Raw genomic sequence first — 18,836 nt, forward strand, 5'->3', positions numbered from 1 at the left:
TTGAGAAAAGCTATTGGTTCTCAAATCTGGAAATGCAGCTTCTGCTTTTAGCTTTTCTACCTGCTGTCTGCTGCCTGCAAGGAGCCTGCAGATTTAGCTGAATGCTCTGTGTGCTTTGCTTGGTACCGTACTCTGGACTGCACACTCATGAATCTTCATCTTCTGAACCGCAAAACGTGTCCTATATTTTAACGTTAATAAAGCAAATATCCATTGACAGGGAATGAGAGGTTCATGTCAGGTGGAGCCGGTAAGAGAGGCAAATGTAGAGATGTGCATGCAGAACACATTCAAGCAGTCGCCAAGCAGCGCTTAATTGACTCCTAGGACGGCTTTGCGCACGGCATTGAGCAGCGCTAGTGCCCAGCACAGCTCTCCCCACCAAAGAGCTCCCAGCCCTCCGATCTGGACTCGCCATGCATCGAGCTCTTCTTGGCATCCTCCTCCTGGCAGTGGGGCTGTGATTAACAGCCTGGCCAGGCTGGGCCAGGGGCCTCTTGATATATTCAGTGCTTTAGAACAAAGCCATCATTCTCCAGAGCAGTTGAATGTGCCGTAATGAACTGAAATAAGGCAGAATGTAAAGGCAGGGAGATACAGGCACTCTGCTGGAAAGCAAAGTCATTAAAAATAATGAGCAGTCTTTCACTTCCTTCTTTTTATTAACTTTCTGCAGAGGACAACCTGGCACTTTATTTTTAACACAGTCTCCACTTTACTAATATCTGTTAGACAGATGGCTACAATTTTTCCACAACATGCCCCACAATATTTAGAAAAACAGTAAAAAAAAAAAAAAGCAAAACTGAGCTCGCCCTCCCCAATTCTTCTTCTCTATATTCCCCAGCTGACTATTTTTTCAACAACATCTCTGAATGCAACAACTCCTGCCACGCTCCGTGGTGATCACATGAAAGGCAGCACACAAAGGTGCCATGCCCAGCAGAGTTTGAAGCATGTGTATACTAACCATCAGTTACAATTAGTGAAAATTTGAATGAAAGAAGTTTTGCAAGCTCTTCTTCGGGACAGAGGGATGTCCGAAGCTACTGACCGACCTCCAGCATCCTAATTCGGGCTGAGTAAATGGGTGTTGCTCTGCAGAGCAGGGGTAAAGCGGGCCACAGGACCCACCAAGCATTGCACAGCTCAGGCTGCTTTCAAAATGGCTGCTCAGGCACATTTCCCCAGCCCTTAGAAAGGTCTGCTCACCAGAAACCAGACCGTTAATTGCTCTAGCAGCTCTCTCTTCCCCTATAACCGCAGAAACCTTCAGCGCCTGCTCAGAACCAGAAGGTCTGACCCTTCCCCCGTTCCCCTGACCAATGCTGCCCTTGGGCTCCTCTGCCCATGCCAGCTGCCCAGGCTTGTAATGCAGAGATTGCCCTTTGTAGACGCTGAGGTACCAAGTACGGTGAAGATTAAGCTTAGTTACAAGCAGTGTTAAAATATGCCATTGCTATAATCAGACATGTGGCTCAAATCATTGCCCCAGATCTTAAGAGCTGTCAAGTAGGATTTAGGCTTCTAATTTACACCCATAACTTGTCTTCGTTGCAGCTTTAAACTGAATTTTTTATTTATTACTGCGATTCTACCACCCGGGTCGGGGCCTCCTGGGCTCCTAAAACCCAAAGCACCTCCCCAGGGCCCCTTGGGTGAGATGCGTCCCTGCTGTCCCCTGAGCCGGGCTCTCAATTTCTGTCACTACCCTCCCTGCACCCACACATGGCACCTCTGCAATTCGATCGCAAAAATCTGCAATGAGGCCAGAAATGAAAATTCAAGAAGGGTGTGAGATAAATGGAATGTAACATCGAAATAAATAACCATCACATTTGCATCAGGCTTGAGAAGGAGGTGGGTGGGGAGGGGGAGGGAACTGGCTGGAGATGGAAAGCAATATTGCACAGCCCTGCACTACCTGCTGGCTACAGCCTGAAGCATGCGGAAAGCCTCGGAGTTGGGGTATGGCGGGCAAACGGAGCCGTGAGCAGCACCTTAGCACTCTCCAGGTCTGCTGAGGCATGTACAGCCCCAGCTGGATTTAGCATCAGCAGACTCAACCAGCCCCGCACCCGAAGAGCATCCTTCACAAGCGCCACCACAAGCGGTTGCAGGGCACTTCAGGGACTATGTCTCATGGTCTAACAAGTTTGTACAACTTGCACAGTCTGTGATTGCTCTGGTGCAAGTGTTCAGAGAAGTGCTTGAAATACTGCGCCTGCCCTTGGTGCAAAAGCTTAAGTGAGGAAATTGATGGCAACGCTTATCCAGAGGATTTCAACTATTTTTTATGTTGCTTTGACGTGTCAGTTCCCCTGTACCTTACAAACCCCGGGCTGTGTCTCACATCAGTTAACTCATGACGAATCATTGGCTACTCTTAGTCTCCCTCTTCTGACAAATTTGTGAGCAGACTCTGATTTCTGCTCACTCAAAGCTCTTGCCAGCAGAAGGAGTAAGACATAATGCAGGAGGAAATGATTTCAAAAGCATGGACTGAGGTCCCGTCTGCCACGCACCTTTCTCTGAGGTGTGTTTGTGGCTGGGGCTGCTCGGATGTCTCTGTCAGCGGCAGGACTGGGGTAAGCAACCTCCTGCCCAGGTCACATCCCCGACCCAGGACCCCTCACACACCTTTGTGGCATGTGCTGCTGCCTCCCAGCAGGGCAGCACACAGGGGATGCCGAGACCCGCATCCTCCTAACAACGGCCCATGACATTTCTCAGCCTGCTCCATGGACCTGGGGTGTCTATTAAGTATTTATAGTCCTTTTGATCTGTTGTTTCCAGAGTTGGCTTTGGAGCCTGGCGGAAGTCTGAAGGACAGGGCTTTTACAGTCACAGCTCAGCTCCTAACAAACCCAAAGCGTATGCTGCCTAAGAACAGCTCTCGAGTCATTGTTTTTCAATCGTTCTCCAACATTAAGCCCACGTATTCCTGCAGAAAAATTCCCAGTACTTGTCCCAATGTTTTTTATAACCAAATGAAGTCAACAGGACGTTTTCCTACATGACTGCTGCGCAGCTCCCCATTGTTCACGTTAGCCACGTTAGTTTGGATTTACATGGCTGTCACGACAACCTAGCACTGATCACCTGATAACAGAACAAATATTTAAGTCTGGGTTGGTTGCAAATATTTGCACTGGAGCTGTGTTTCCCAGCTGTAACAGATAAAATGCATGCTGTCATTTATGTCAAGGAAGGTCTGGTGACTTTTTCAGGTTACCTTCCAGTGTGATTTCTCTCTGAGTGTGTGTTCTATACTCTGGCTAGTTTTACAGCCACCATCATCATCAACAGAATGTACAAGACCATATACCATCAGTAGGTCTGCATTTCATATCGGATATTCAGTTTTCCAAGTTAAATATTTTTAGAATTTCCTATTCATATCTGCATTTATACATACAGCTCTGTGTAAAGATTATGTCTCTCCTGGTTGGGACTGAGTCAAATTTCCAAAAATCTTGAACTTTTCATGAACAGTATGAAACAGCAGAGCCTTTGTTTCAGTCAGTTCACTACAGAAGGCCAGAGGAAATGAAATTAAGAGAAAAACATTCATTGTGCTTCCATAACATCATATATTAGTCTTCTTCCTTCTGTTCTACAAATTGCTGTGGGCTATGCTGGTATACAAGGTATACATCAGCTTTGTATTTGTTTTTGTAAATCCCTTTTGGGTTTGCACTCCCGCATGGCCCATGCCCGTGACTATCTCTGACAGCCCAGAAAAGATATGAACTGTAATTGACTGTGCCCCTGAAAGCTTTTCTTCCTATTTGTCTATGTGTGTGTGTGCACGAGAGAGAGAGAGACTGTCTTTTATCTTTTGCCAAAAGTGACTTTAATCCAGCACTGAGCTTTTCTTCTTCACGCATGTTCCCAAATGCTGCAACATTTTGTGTTTTCAGGGTGGGATCAGCAAAAGGCAGCTTTCAGAGAACGTCTTGCTCCAGAAATTTCAGAAAGCAGCCTTTTTTCTTTAGAACAGAGGCGAGGGTGGCAGCAGAAGTGATGGCAGAGCTCAGTTTTGAAGACACAGAGGGAATGGCATTGCCATGCTGCGCCAGGCCTTCTGCCATGCTGAAGAGCTCCAGCAGCGGAGCTCCGCCAGATCCCGCCAAGAGAGTTAGAGAGGTCACGGCTTCCCTCCCTCCATCCCCGACCTCTCCTTCCCCTGCCAGAAGTCCCCGTCCCAATACGGGGTGCCATGGAGCACAGGGGACTGTGTTTTACGCCCCATCTGCCAGCCGGTGAGGAGCAGGCTGATCTTTTCACCAGGCTGCAAAGTGCAGTGGAGGGATGTGTACCACTTTCCCCACTGCCGTGTCTCCCCCAGGGACCGTCATGTCTGGAGAGACATGCCATTCCTCAGTTCATGCCTGCTCCCCTCGCCATTGCTCCCGAGGGCCCGAGGGCTGCAGTTACATGTTGGCTTGCCAAAGCGGCTCATACGCACCTCCAGACTGTAGTTGTCCTCCACTTCAGCTCTAATTAGGAAATTCCAGCTCGAGCAGGCCTGTGCTGATAGAAACTGATATTAGGAATAACGTCCGCTGGAAGTGAACAGATCATGTATCAGGCTGTCCACAACGGGGAAAGGAATAATGGTCAAAAAATATTTGGCCACATTTTTGGATAAAGCAGTGACACAGAACTCAGGACATTCATGTCTTTTCCTGATTCTGGTCCAATTTTACTCCGTAGTTGTCTTAAAAACTTATAAATAGAGTAATTACAAATCACAAACTCTGTTAGTGCCTGTAAACTGGAAACATAGAATCATAGGACAGCACAGGTTGGAAAGGACCTAGAAAGATCATCTGGTCCAACATTTTGTGGGAAAGGGAGACTAGATGCGATTATCTAGCACCCTGCCCAATTGCATCCTGAAAACCTTCAGTGATGCGGACTCTACCATGTCCCTGGGGAGGTTACTCCAGTGAATAATTGTTCACACTGTAAAATTTTCTTCTTTATACCAAGATGAAACTTCTCCTGGTGCAACTGGTACCCATTGTCCTTTGTCTTCTCTATGTGGCTCCTTGTGAAGAGAGAGCCTCCATCCTCTTTGTAGCTGCCCTTTAAGTACTGGAATACAATATTCTCTTCTTAAAGGAAAAAAGACCTAACTCCTTTGGTCTTTCCTCAAAGGGCAGGTTCTACAGCCTCTTGATCGCCAGTCTGGAGAAGAGGAGGCTGAGGGGAGACCTCATCGCTCTCTACAATTACCTGCAAGGGGGTTGCAGAGAGGTGGGTGTTGGTCTCTTCTCCCAAGTGACAAGTGATAGGACAAGAGGAAATGGCCTCAAGTTGCTCCAGGAGAGGTTTAGGCTGGATATTAGGAAAAATTTCTTTACTGAGAGAGTGGTGAAGCACTGGAACAGGCTGCCCAGGGCGGTGGTGGAGTCACCCTCACTAGAGGAGTTCAAGGAACGTGTAGACGTGGCATTGTGGGACATGGTTTAGTGGGCATGATGGTGTTGGGTTGATGGTTGGACGTGATGATCTTACAGGTCTTTTCCAACCTTAGTGATTCTGTGATTCTGTGAACTGGGCACAGTATTCCAGGTGCGGCCTGATAAGCGCTAAGAGGAGTGGGATGCTCATGTCTTTATCTCTGCTAGTAATGGTCCTGTGGATGCCCAGGTCCTTTTCAGCAAGGCTGTTCACCAGCCGTGGAGATCCTAGCCTGTACTGGACTCTTTGGTTATTTCATCCCAGGCACAGGACCTTGTACTTGTCTTTGTTAAAATTCATACTGTTCTTGCTACCCCACTCTTCCAGATTGTCCAGGTCTCTGTAAGATGGTTCTCCCTTCTGACATGTCCACCTCACCACTCACTTTAGTGTCAACAGTAAACTTAATGAGAGTGCTTTCGATCACATCATCCAGATCATTTATGAAGACGTTGAACAGGAGTATTAGGAGTTGTTTCCAATGTAGAGAAATATTCGGACTTTCATTTTATTCTGAGGCTAAAAAGATCATTTTGCCTCAGTCCCAGGAAGTTTATGGAGCAGATCCCCCAGGCGCCATTTCCAAGGACACGAAGTATGGGAAAGTACTCAGGAACAGCCAGAGTAGGTTTGCCAGAGGCGATGACTAACCTGATAGCCCTCTGTCATGAGGCGGCTTGCAGTTGGACAAGGGGAGAGCAGCACATATTTACTCTGACTTTAGCAAGATTTTCTACAGTATCCTTATAGCCAAACTGGTGAGACATGGGCAAGAGACTTGGACTACAGGATAGGTGGAAATTGGCTAGATGGACAGTGACCAGCAAGACTAAGAATGGTGATCAAAGTGTCTGGTTAATAGTGGCATCCTCAGGGATCAACACCGAAGCCAATACAGTTCAACATCTTTATGAAAAATCTGGACAACAGGATGAGGTGCACTCTCAGTGGTTTTGCAGATATCAAATTCCGTTATGTTCAGCACTTGTGAAACCAGGTTTGGCATACTTTGTCCAGTACAAGAAAGACATTGACAAAGTGGAGCAAGTGCAGTGGATGGCCACCAAGCTGGTCAGGGGCTGGAGCACAAGACGTATAAGGAGAGGCTGGGAGAGCTGGGCTTGTTCAGTCCAGAGAAGAGGTGACTTGGGGGGGACCTTATTGCTCTCTACAAAAATTTGATGGTTGTGTAGAGAAGAAGAAACCATACTCATTTTGGAAGTGCGTAAAGCAGCAGACACAAATTGCAACACGTAAAATTACAATTAGAGAGTAAGACATAATTTTTTTTCCCCACTATGAGGGGGAACACTGTCAAACACTGGAAGAAGGTGCCCAGAGACTGTGCAATCTCTGTTGTTGGAGATGTTCAAAACTCAACTATATGAGGAGATCCTGAGCAACCTGATCTAGTTGGCCTTCTAGTTGGAAAGCCAGCTAAGAATGAAGGGGCAGGGCTCTGCATTTTCTGTGGTATTTTTAATTCATAGCTTAGTGATTTTTCCCCCTCATTGCTGTATAGGACCAAGAACCAGTCCCTGTGGGGCCTGACTAGAAAAACAGTCATCTGAGGATGTTTTTTCTTCTACAGTTACATTTTTGTTGCTTCTGCTAATGAAAAAAAAACATGATAATTGTGTTAAATGCCCTGCAGAAGCATAAATAAATTTTATCAGTCTTAAAACCTTTATCAACCCACCTTATTTTGTTAAAACATCCATGTTAAAATAGCTTGAAAAATTATATCAAGTGAGTCTGACAAGAGCTGTTTTCCATAAAACCATATCAACTGGCATTGCTGATAGCATTCTCCTGCAAACACAACTCTTTATCAGTAACTCTGATGTTTTGCCCAGGACTGATGGTAAGCCCAGAAGCCTGCTTTCAGATCACTGTATTTATGCCTTTAAAATAGTGGCACATGAAATAGGAGCTTTCTTACAGGCCTCTGGAAACATAAGCCAAAACTTTCCCAGTTGGGTGCCAAAGATTGCACATTCAAATAATGTCTGCAAAGGCCATGGGAATGGCAGATGCTTAAAACTAGGCCATGTTTATTTATATGTTGAACATGGGTTTAGGCACCTCGCTTCTTATTTGAAAGTTATACAAGTGTGAATAGCCCACTTCCAGACAAGCATGGTTATACTTGTGATCATTTGCTTTGCTTATATGTAAAAACCTGCTAGAAGTGGGTGTAGACAGCAGGAACTCGTTCAGTGTGGCTGTGCCGACAGGGGAGGGCAGGGTTTCCTCCACTGCCAGGTATCAAACGCAGATCAGACAATAGCGGAGGTGTGAAATAATGTACAACATGAAGATGCACCTGTGTGGGAATATGCCACGGAGCAGGTCTGGGATGGAGATTACATGGCATTTGAAGAAAGAGACACAGAGAGGGAGGGAAAGGAAGAGGTGTAGAGGGGAAGAATAATGCTTAAAATTAGAATCAAAGTAGCAAAATGGTAAGTCCCGCCAAGTCCTACTAAGCTACTGTTGCTGAGGACAGGGCTGTCCCTGAGTTCAAACCATTTTACTTGCTGCCACTTACACTACCATCAAAGTGTGCTTTTCCACCTGGCTACATCCCATCTCCCAGGGTAGGAGCTAAATGTTGCCATAATAAATCCAACTGAATCTCACATGTAGTACTAAAAATTACAAGTGCATTGCAATCAGTCTATTGGTTGTGGCCAAAATCCATAGGAAAGAAATTCACAGAAAATGTCTTTGCAGTGCTGAGGGTGGGAGGTGAGATTTTGAAGATGATCTAAGCACATGCCTCAGCAGGGCTGATTTTCCTGGGCGGGCTGCCATGCTCACATGGGTGCACCGCTTCTGATAGCCAAACAAGCTTGTTCAGAACAAGCTGGGAGTCTCTGCACAGCCCTACTTTATCACACAAGCTTTGCATTTAACATTGGCTCCTGAATGCATAAATCATTTTTAAGTAGTACTTCTGACCAGAAACGGAACACATTTAGACACCAAATTCATATTTAAATCACTGGGAATTAGATGGCTAAACACCTTTGAAAATCTGGTCCTATGGCTTCCAAGTCACTGAAGTGCATTTATAAGTCTTAGCCAAAGGACTAGTCTGATCTTGCCATCTATTGATAGAAACCCACAGCTACAGGTGGGAATGTATTTTCTTTACAGTCTTTTTCAGGCACGTGAAGGAGCCATTCAGTCTATGAAAATCAGCTCCTGCCTTCACCAAAATGAAGAGCTACTATTTACAGGGTATTTCTATTGTCCCTTGACAGGCTAAAAAAAGGCTTTGTCTCCTTTATTGTTTCTAAAACAATAGGACCTAGGGAAGCAACTGTTTCTAATATTGGACAATACATTTACCCCCAAAAGACAAGCAGTTTGTAAAGCAGGATGGCTGCTCCATCTCCAGTACCCAGTTTGAGGGCACGATTTTCAAGAGGCGAGTTCTGCAGTTCAGACCTCTTTCAAGTTTCTGAACTTGGTTGCCTAAAAAAGCAAATAGCCAAAACTATCTGTGGGCTAAGGGTGGGGGAGGTGATTTCCAGTCATCCTGTGCTTCTGGAGCCTCAGTTCTTCCCCACTGTGTTTGCTCCCAGCCTTGCCTCTGGAGAGGATGTACCTGCTCTACGGTGGCAACCTTTCTTATGCCTAATTTACCAAGCCATTTGTTTCGTGCTTAATTCAGAAAGGAAAGAATTTATGGACCATAAGACCTCACACAGAAAAAATGACAGAGGGAGGGAGGGGAAGCAGTCTGGCAAAGGGATAGATCAGAAGCAATAAAAGTGCTTTTCCTTTTCCATCATCTAGGGAACTTGTGACTCCTAATGTGGGAGGACTGAAACTCGCTATGTAGTCCTGAAGTTAATTTAAAATATAATCAACAAAGTACTTAAAAGAATGAACCTCTGCCAAATGAGTAAGCCATTAAAATATGCCCAAAGTATGTTTAGAGAGTTTAACGCAACTGCACGGTAAGAAAATATTTGGAGTCGCTAAGTCTGTATGTGCCACAAATCAAAGTGTTTTGTAATTAGAATTACTTTGTCACCATCTTGTGGGACATTAGAGTAACATCTGGCATGCTTCTGATTTCAGCTTGTGGGTCCAATATGTGCTGAAGAAAACGGTGAGGAAGTGATTGCTCTGAATATTACACTGGTGTCAGCGCACACAATACTGTAAAATGAGCATTTTAGAGCTCCCACAGTTTTACTGTGCTGCTGAGCAAACTTTCCTGTTTGCAGGCCAAATATTTCTCCCAAAGGCTGTATGCAGATTCTTATAAAAGTTGGCACAAAAAAGGGGGAAGAGAAATCAGATTGTTAACATAAACAGTTATGTCTTCTCAGAGAATGTCTCTGTTTCAGCCATCTGACTTTCAAATGGTTTCCTTAAGCCGTAATTTATTACTTCAAGTTCAGAAACTGTACCTAATCTGAAGATGCTTGAGAAATACACTCCCTCTCTCTGTCGGCCCAAGCAGTTGGTGTCTGATGCAAACTTTTCTGGGTAAATGTGAACCAGATGTTCCCCAATCCTGACTTGTGAACTTCTGTCCCGGGTTTCTACCCTGGGCCAGCGCAAGTAGGTCGAAGAGCTGCAAAGCAGCAAGGGTAAACGTGTCTGGGTAAACGTGCTGCTGCAGACCCCTCTTTGCAGCACTGTCATAGTGCTCCTCCCTTGCTGCCCACGTCCACCAAAATACAGAGCACACTCTTTCCAGGGCCACTGTATAGCACCCAGCACAGCAAAACAGGTTTGTAGTGAACAAACACATCGTGCATTGGGTTTCTAAGAGAGGTGCCACAGCAATCCCCCTGTGCCAGCTCTGCCCATGGACGCCTCGCAGCCAGCCCTCCTGCTGCTGCTGTGTTAGCCGAGAACGTCGTATCTGAGAGAGGTCTGTGATAGAGATATCTGGAATCAGATTATATTTCCCAACTGTTAATAAAATTTCTGCTGGAATAAAAGTGGAGGAGCTGGCGCCACTTTATGTTATTCAAAACCACAAATTTCCTCTCCCTCGCAATCTGCCAGAGTTACAGCCTCTTTTGCAACTTCTTAAAAATTCAAGATGTTTTCATCAAGTGAGCATCCCCCTCTTTCAAAACGCACACAGGGAAAATTAGTGATCCAATTAAGCATTGCTGCTAATGAGAAGAGGGAAGGATGATAGTGAACCAGCATGACAGCCCCATGCATGGGAATACATTAGCAAGTGTTTCATCCCTGCATCTTCCCTGTGTGGGGATGTTAAAGGTTTCTGCAGCAAAAGGAAATGTTGATATGAATGATGCTGCTGTGGCTGAGGCAAGGAGCGTAAGCTATGTGTGAGAGGGATGAGGAGGGTCTCTTCGCTCTCAGCCTCAGGGCCGCTCCAGGGCTGGTAAATTAAACAGGGCTGGGGCATGGGCCAACCTCTGCCTCACTGGCTGTGCCATTAAATTGTTGCCATGTTTCTTGGTACTGTTTTGGCCTGTACCGCTCTCCAGACAGCGTGTGGGCACGTTTCAGACCAGCACGTGCCAGAGGCTGCCTGCAGCAAGCAGGGACCCCTGCCTCAAAGCAGGACTTTATACCTATAGACATATGGAGGTGAACTATGTTGTGCCACTGCTTAGGAAGGTAGATGTAGCCATGAAGGCAAGATTTTAAATGGTGCCTGGCAAGACCTGTTTAAAGTTTCTTGTCTGGATTGATAGTCACATTTTCTTGTTAGGAAGTACATTTGACTCTAGTGCAGGCACTTGGGAGCTGGATGGAAAGTCATGAAACAGATTATTTCCCAGTTTTTAACAGCATATGTCACTGTATGTCTTTCATTGTGTTACAGTCCTCCTGCCCTGGGGCCTCTGGTTACATAGGACATTATAAAATAGACCACTGATGTCAGCTGGAGCTTGTTATTCCAGTAATGAACTTGTGAAACAAGTAATAAATGCTAAGAACAGTCAAGAACCCTAAACCAGACAATTGAAGAACTGAAGATGACATCTTTTACATTTGATTTGCCTTATTATTTCCAATAGGCTGAAAGACAGGTGGCTCCTGAACTTCAGCAGGACAGGAGATCTGTCCTGAGCAGGACACAGCAGACACCCCAGCACAGAGCCTCAGAGGTGCCATGCCATGTCCTGTAAGCCGCAGCTGCACACGGGACACGCAGGCTCCTTGACAGCACCTGTGGAAAAAATAGGGCTCAGTTATGAGGCTGACAGAAGGCACATCTGGGGAACCAGCTACCCACATTGGCCTGCAGGAGATGCTAAGGCATGAGCTCTACGCTGACCGCTGAGGGCCACGCTGGAGGGAAGCAGCTCCCTCCTTCGCAGCTCATGGACGAGCCCTTTCCTGATGACAAAGGATCAGTGCACTATCACTGGAGCAAGGACTGGGTCAGCCAGGTGAGTGAGGAAAACTAAACCACCTCCCAGCCAAACAGGCAGGGGTCTTATATATGCAAGGGAGATTCTTTGACATGCTTTCTAATTCAGCAATTAGGAGAATGATCTTTTTAGGAAGAAGAGCTGGGTTTAAGGCTGTCATCTGCTAGTTGCAGCTATGTAGGGATGACAGCCTGTCCCCTGCATGCCAAGAGATCATTTTAATATCCTCATATCTAATATTCTGATATTTTTAGGTCATACTTGGCATGGCAGTGATCACATCGTTTAGCTTTGGCTCCTATGGTAAAGGCAGCGTGAATTAGCAGCACAGTATACAACTAGATAGACCTTTAAAGCAAAGTATGCCCTCAAATTTGCATGAAATTTCTGCTTTCAGAGTAAGTGATTCTTGTGTAGCTATGGGGAATTTAACTGGTAACATTTGTAATAAGACAGAAATTTTGAATAGCAACTCCTGATTAAAAAGACCCACAAGAGTTACTGTGTTACACCATTTCTCCTGTACTTTTATGAGTAATAGTATGTTTTAGAAAAATAACCTCATGCTTTGTCCTGCACAAAATGCTACAGGAGGACACATGGCCAGGAAAAAAATGTCCAAAAAACCCCACAGCCCGAGATCTCAAGCACGGGGAACTGGATCCCCACACTAGATCCGTGCACCAGTGCAGAATTACATGCATATTATTGGGATTCAGTGAAGGGCTAGAAATACACCCTGGTACGGTGGCTTGTGGGATCAGAGCCAGAAGTCTTTTATTGTACTGAACAGTGGTCACACCAATTCACATAATTTTTTTTTGTAATGTACCACATTACAAAAAAACCCAGAAACTTTGCCAAGTTGCTTCTTTCGCTTGTGCCAACTTCTGCCTTCTGACATGGAAAATGCTACTGGCTTGATGAGGAGTGTGTGTGGGGGGGTGGGTAGAAATATTTAAACATACGGTTGTTTGAATGTGTGTTTCTAGGGCAATAAGATTAACATATGATACCTCACTTTTTTCAGCAAGTAAAGCAGAAAGAAAAAATTTTGAAGAACTAATTTCTCCAGAGGAAAGTTGTTTTGGTTAAGAAAAGTCAGGCTCATCCAAAAGATAATGAAACAATGTTTATGGTGCATGGAACAAAACACACAGAGAGAAAAAGACACTGCACAGCATGGAATTGCCTGTAGATATATTTTTTATTAAAATTTTATGATTCTTACAGCTTATGTATAATTTATTATGGCAGTAAAAACACAGCGCTGATAACAATGGTGGGGTTTTTGTTTGATTATGGGCTAAGAAAGCTTTTCAGGTAGCCAGAAGCTTGTTTCCATTTTAGAGATAAAGCCCTCCCTGTGCCTCTGCTTAGACAGGAGCGTGAATTACTGCTGGAAACAGCGCTCCAGAGTTCACTGCCTTCGCTGCTTTGAAAATATTCTGAACGTTGAATTTCATATGAAGCAATGCTGTCGACAGCTGGCCAGGCAAACACATTGCAGGAGGGTGTACTTCCAATCCAGAGAAAATCTCCCTCTTTTATGCTGGCCTATCTGTGTTCTCCATAGATCCGTCTCAAAATAATCCCTCTGAGAAAATATTCGGCAGCATACTAGCAAAAATATACCTGGCCGCATCAGAAAGAGCAGCAATAAGTCTCTAATCCTGGCATGGAAGAGAGGACTCTAGAAGTAAAATAATCTTTTTTTTACTGTGCACTTTCTAGTACCGCCTTTATGTTAGCACACAGGTTGCGTGTTTTCCCTTTGAGGCAACAACGACAAACTTACTCCTGTTTTCCCTCCTCTCTCAGAAGCTGCAAGCAGGAATTTAGTTAAGGAACGGGGGACAGTGTCACTTTTCTGGCAAAAGTAGCAATAAACCCGAGACAGAAGACAATAATTGCAGGGCAAAAGAATTCTTAGCTAAATACCTTGTAAACCCTGATGAAAGGGGCTACTGGTGGCAGCTTGCTTAGCTGGGTCTGAGTTGCAGACCTTCCAGGAACACCAATACTAGCAGGGCTGGTGTTTTCTTTAGTGAGGTGTTAAATAAATGTTTTTACAACAAGCCTTTTCTGCAAGACATTTTAAATATAAAGCACTAAAAAGAAACTTTTTTCCCCCTGATTTTACAAGCACAGATTTCAGTTTGTTTTCTGTGCAACCGCATTTTTTAATTATTCCAGCTTCCAGAGGAACATCACAAAACTCATGGAGAATGATGAACTGACCACGAATGTCATTACCATGATCAATGAATGACTGCCAGAGACAACTAAAGTGCAAAAAAGGATTTCATCCCACCAGGAGTAAATATATGCTGCCGCTATGAATCACTCTAGCCTTTTGCGAATAGAAAATTCATGAGCTCTCCTTGAATGTTGCTTGCTTCTGTAAATCAGACTGTAAAATAAGAACTTACAGTGATTTCAAAAAGAGTCTTTCAGTATTCATAAATGCAGGGTTTTGCTTTCCAAAACAAAATAGTAATGGTGTGCAAGACAGAAATAACTTGGTTTATTTCAGCTACTCAGAGACAGAGTAGTTCTCTACTGTTTACAGCGCAGGTTCTCCCTGTTGCATGCTTTGTTTAATTATACAAATAAGATTTGAAAAACATATGTGGACAAGAATATTGTATTGCAGGAACAGAGATAAAACACACACACAGATTAAAGAAGGAAACATTTGTTTATTAAAAAGGAAAAGGTTCTGGATGGCAGCACAGAGTCAGACATGAGACAGATGAATGTATGCACAGCTGTTCATGTTTAAAGGCAGAATATAGACATAAATACAGTTAGATCTTTTGCTCTGCTGCTGGAGTATTTTTATACGGTCGATTCAAAGGAATATCTGTCATAACTGAACACAAGGAGAAATTTATCAGAAACAGAGCACAGATTGCTTCTCTAAAGCCAGGATAAACAAAGCCCAGAAAAGCCTCTCAAGCTATGGTATTGCAAAATAAACTTAATTGTGCAAAAGAAAACCACCTTCTGCAGATGAGAAGTTTAAATGTCAGATTCAACTCCAAGTCAGATAACTTGTTCTTCTGTTTGAATAAAATGCAGGTAATTTTCCCCTGCTATCACCACAGTTACTGCTCTGTCTGAAGGAAAGCCAGTATTGTGAAGCAGGAATGCACTTTAAAAGCAATACCTTACTTTTTCTATGATCTATTCAGCCTATTTCCAAAGCACAGCAGAGAGAGAGGCTGATGGGGCCCCCCTTAAAGTTTTTTTTAATGCACGGATGCAATGTGACCATCTTGAAAAATCAGAAAGGCTCGGGAAAAGATGGCCAAGTACTACAGGAGGGCAAAGCAGGCCTTACAAGAGAGGCCATGAGCTGGTCCATAGGATACGAATGCTTGCCCAGGGTTGCCACTCTCTAGCCTGGAGGACATTATCTCATATCGGTTCTGCCAAGCTGACCTCCAGTCCTACTTTTGCCTGCATTAAGTGAGTGAGATACCACGTAACTGTTCAATACACGAGTAAGTATACAGGCATTTAAGTGCAGCCTTTGGCATTTCATGGTTCAATTTCTACAAAAGAAGTCTATTGTACCATGAAAGTTAATTTTTGGAAAAGCTTCTGGTGGACTTCTTTGGAGTGCAATTGAAATTGTTTTAATTTTCAAATAAGGCCAACATAGATTTACTGCCAACATGGATTACTATGAAATCTCGACTGCAATGTTTATATATAAATTCTAATTTTAATATTAATTTCCTATTTAAATATTCAATTATCTTGTCTCAAAACTATTTTTGTACATAGTTTTCCTGTTCTCTATTTTTCAAGTTAAAATATTACAGCATATTTCTTTCCACTTCTAATTCAAGTTCAGTTTTGATAGCCGCAGAACACCAATTTTCAGGAATCTATTTGTTTCTTCATGGAAACAATAAAAATCACCCCCTCACACTCCTCACTAATCTTACTTAAAGCCCTGCAAGATATAGAAAGCACTTGCAAGACAGTAATATTTTATTTGGATTCTGAATTTCTCGGGGATCTCATGTGTTACGACAATAAAACTGCAAAGACATAAACCCCCTCCTTGTTACATGTAACTTTTATTTCAAATAGTCAGCAAAACTGAGAAGTTATGCTAAACATATTCCAGGTTACAGGAGTGGAAGAAAACCCCCAAAGCTTTCTCTCATCTTTTTGAGTATATCTTGGATATTATAGCCTTTCAGTTAGATAAGAAAAATACATGACCATCCATCAGAAACCCGCATAGACACATATATACGCTGAAATCACACAGACGCAACTCTTCCCATGAACGTGGGATTCGCTGATTGTACAACACACTTACGCGTGTCTCAGATCAAATGCCTGGGTGTATTCTGCTCCCCTCTACAGGGAGAGCGGCACAAAGACCACGCCAGGATGAATTCAGCTGAGATGGAGACCTGTTAGTGGACCTACAGCCAGGGTTTCCAGCTCCTCCGCTACCTTTCCAATATCACCTTAGGGAAAACAGAGGTAAAAGACATCTAGATGATAACTTCATCAAGAGATGTCACAGGTACTGCCACATGGCAGTACACCATTTCATAGCACGCCGAGTGACATTTTGTTAGATAAATGTGAGCAACAACGTTTTTTACATCTAGTCCATCTTTGGCATTCAATATTTAGATAAGCACTATATATGTGTGTGTGAGGGGGTGCATACACACAAGCAAGTAAGTGCAGTTGTGCCACCTAATATTCGATGCTGTTGTTGATGGGATTGAAAATGTCCTAGAAGACATCTAACAAAGTATAGTTACAGTCATCCTTAACTATTACCATTCCTTATTTATTATTTTTTCTGTATGGAATAGCGACAGGACAGTTGAGCGCTTCGTTTCCTAGGCATTGACCAAAGCTGGGGAGCTGTGTGACTGTGACCAGCCATGGGCACATCGGCAGGGACAGACCCACGAGGTGGAGCTCGCAGTGCTCTCACAGAGCACCCTGTTACTCCAGCAGGCATCTCGGGTGCCCAGTGTGATGGAAATCCACAGCAATGTCAATTAAAGGAGATGGAAACATAATACTACAAGTACAACCCACGATTCTCATTTTATTGCATGGACCTTCTAACATGGCAGCATCATCACGTCTCCAAATTCATCAGAGCTGATCATCAGGCTCATGTTTTCCTTAAATTGCCATCAGGATGAAAAGTTAGTAAACACTGAAATGGGGTGATTGATTAAGCCCTTGTTCTCAACAAAATCAAAATCCTAAACACGAGGAATTCACAAAATGCCAGAACACACAAGTAATTTCTCCCTACACCAGGGCTGAAACTCCAAAGCAAGGATAAAAGAAAGAAAAGATGAAAAAAACTATAACACAATATGGTGCTGCTTAATGCAGAAGTTGACGCTGGGCCACAGGGTTTGCTCTAATTATAGAAAATACATTTTTACTTAAAAATCACTACTATTACCCAATAAAAACATAAAACCATGCTGTGTTTAATATTGTTTTAAAAGTCATTTTGTTTGGTAGTGAATTTTCAGAGTGATTCCGTGGCAGCAGAGCTGAGTGCTTCCTAGCCCTTAACTGGAGTTTCCGGGCTGAAAAGAAAACGGTCCTCCTGGGGATGGAGGCAGACTGCAGTTGCCCTTTTGCCAAAGCAGTTGTTTAGGGACCATGCTATAAATTAATTGATCCGAGTCTAGCACAAGGAGAAGGAAGATTTTTTCAGATTTCTACGTTATTTCAGTGAATGATTTACAGGACAAACCCCCAAGAAAAGTATAGGTGAACACGGGGGGACCACTGGAAAGAGAACACAGACACGGAGTTTGTACCTCTGAAGCAGGATTTGCTTCTGTGGAAAATGTTCCCATGACTATAGACTGCTTGTGTGGCAGTTATTCCAGTGTAAGTCAGTCATTGTATATTACTGTGAAGAGGTATTAAGAATGTAGTTATTCTGTGCGTAAACAAGTTGAAATATTTTTTGCAATATTTTGTACTAAGCGTTCAATACCAAAATAAAAAAAAAGTGAGAGTACGCTGGTACCATTCACACAAGCATATTTATTATATAAATATTTTATAAATTATGAGATTTTAATTATAAATGTAAACATTTCTAGGAAAATAATGTTTTATATTCTTATTAATGTTTACAACTAATATAAGGCACATAGTGCAAAAATACATTTCTGATGCAGAGATCACAAAATAATTACCTACATGTGTTATCTAAAAAGTAGCTGCTTACACTTCTGTGGTACAGTATTGTTTTTAATTAATACATATTGCTAATTCATGGCTAACTTTTTGTGGGTAAAAATATGATACAGCTGCCATGTGATCTACCAATTGTACTGGCATGCAAAAGAAGTATTTGGTTTACAGAATGCATATTGTCAGAAAAAGCATGTATAGTTATCTGGTACATAATGCATGTTATTGTGTATGTAGAAAATTTTATTCTGAATACCTGAGAGTTGGCCCTGAAATGCATTATCTTTATATGCACATATTTCTACAGTTCTGGACTGTAAAGTAATATAAAACAACAAATCAAAGAGCTAGATCATCTTTTAAACCCTGTAATTCTTTCATACACTTACTTTTCTGGAAGAAATAATTTTACCTAGCAGATATTAGAACTGTATTTACAGACATCGAAAAATTAAACTGAGTCAAAGATGGACACCAAAACCACTGTCGGGCTTGATGCTGCCTCTGCCCAGGGTCTTCACTAAGGTTATTGAAAATTATGTTAAATTGGAATATGAGGGACACACACTACAGCCTTTAGTAATTTGCAATTGGCCAGTATAGAGGAGTAAGGTGTATATGGAAAGTGTTTAAGTAAATAGATATTCATGCAATCACATACAAGATGCTACGGTAAACAGAATACACTGCTTTTACAGTATACTTGGATGAAAGGCAGGGATTTAAAATCAGATTTCCAAGCAATTTGTTTCCTTA

The sequence above is a fragment of the Gavia stellata genome, chromosome 4 (assembly GCF_030936135.1).
Source record: "Gavia stellata isolate bGavSte3 chromosome 4, bGavSte3.hap2, whole genome shotgun sequence".
NCBI classification, from domain to species: domain Eukaryota; kingdom Metazoa; phylum Chordata; class Aves; order Gaviiformes; family Gaviidae; genus Gavia; species Gavia stellata.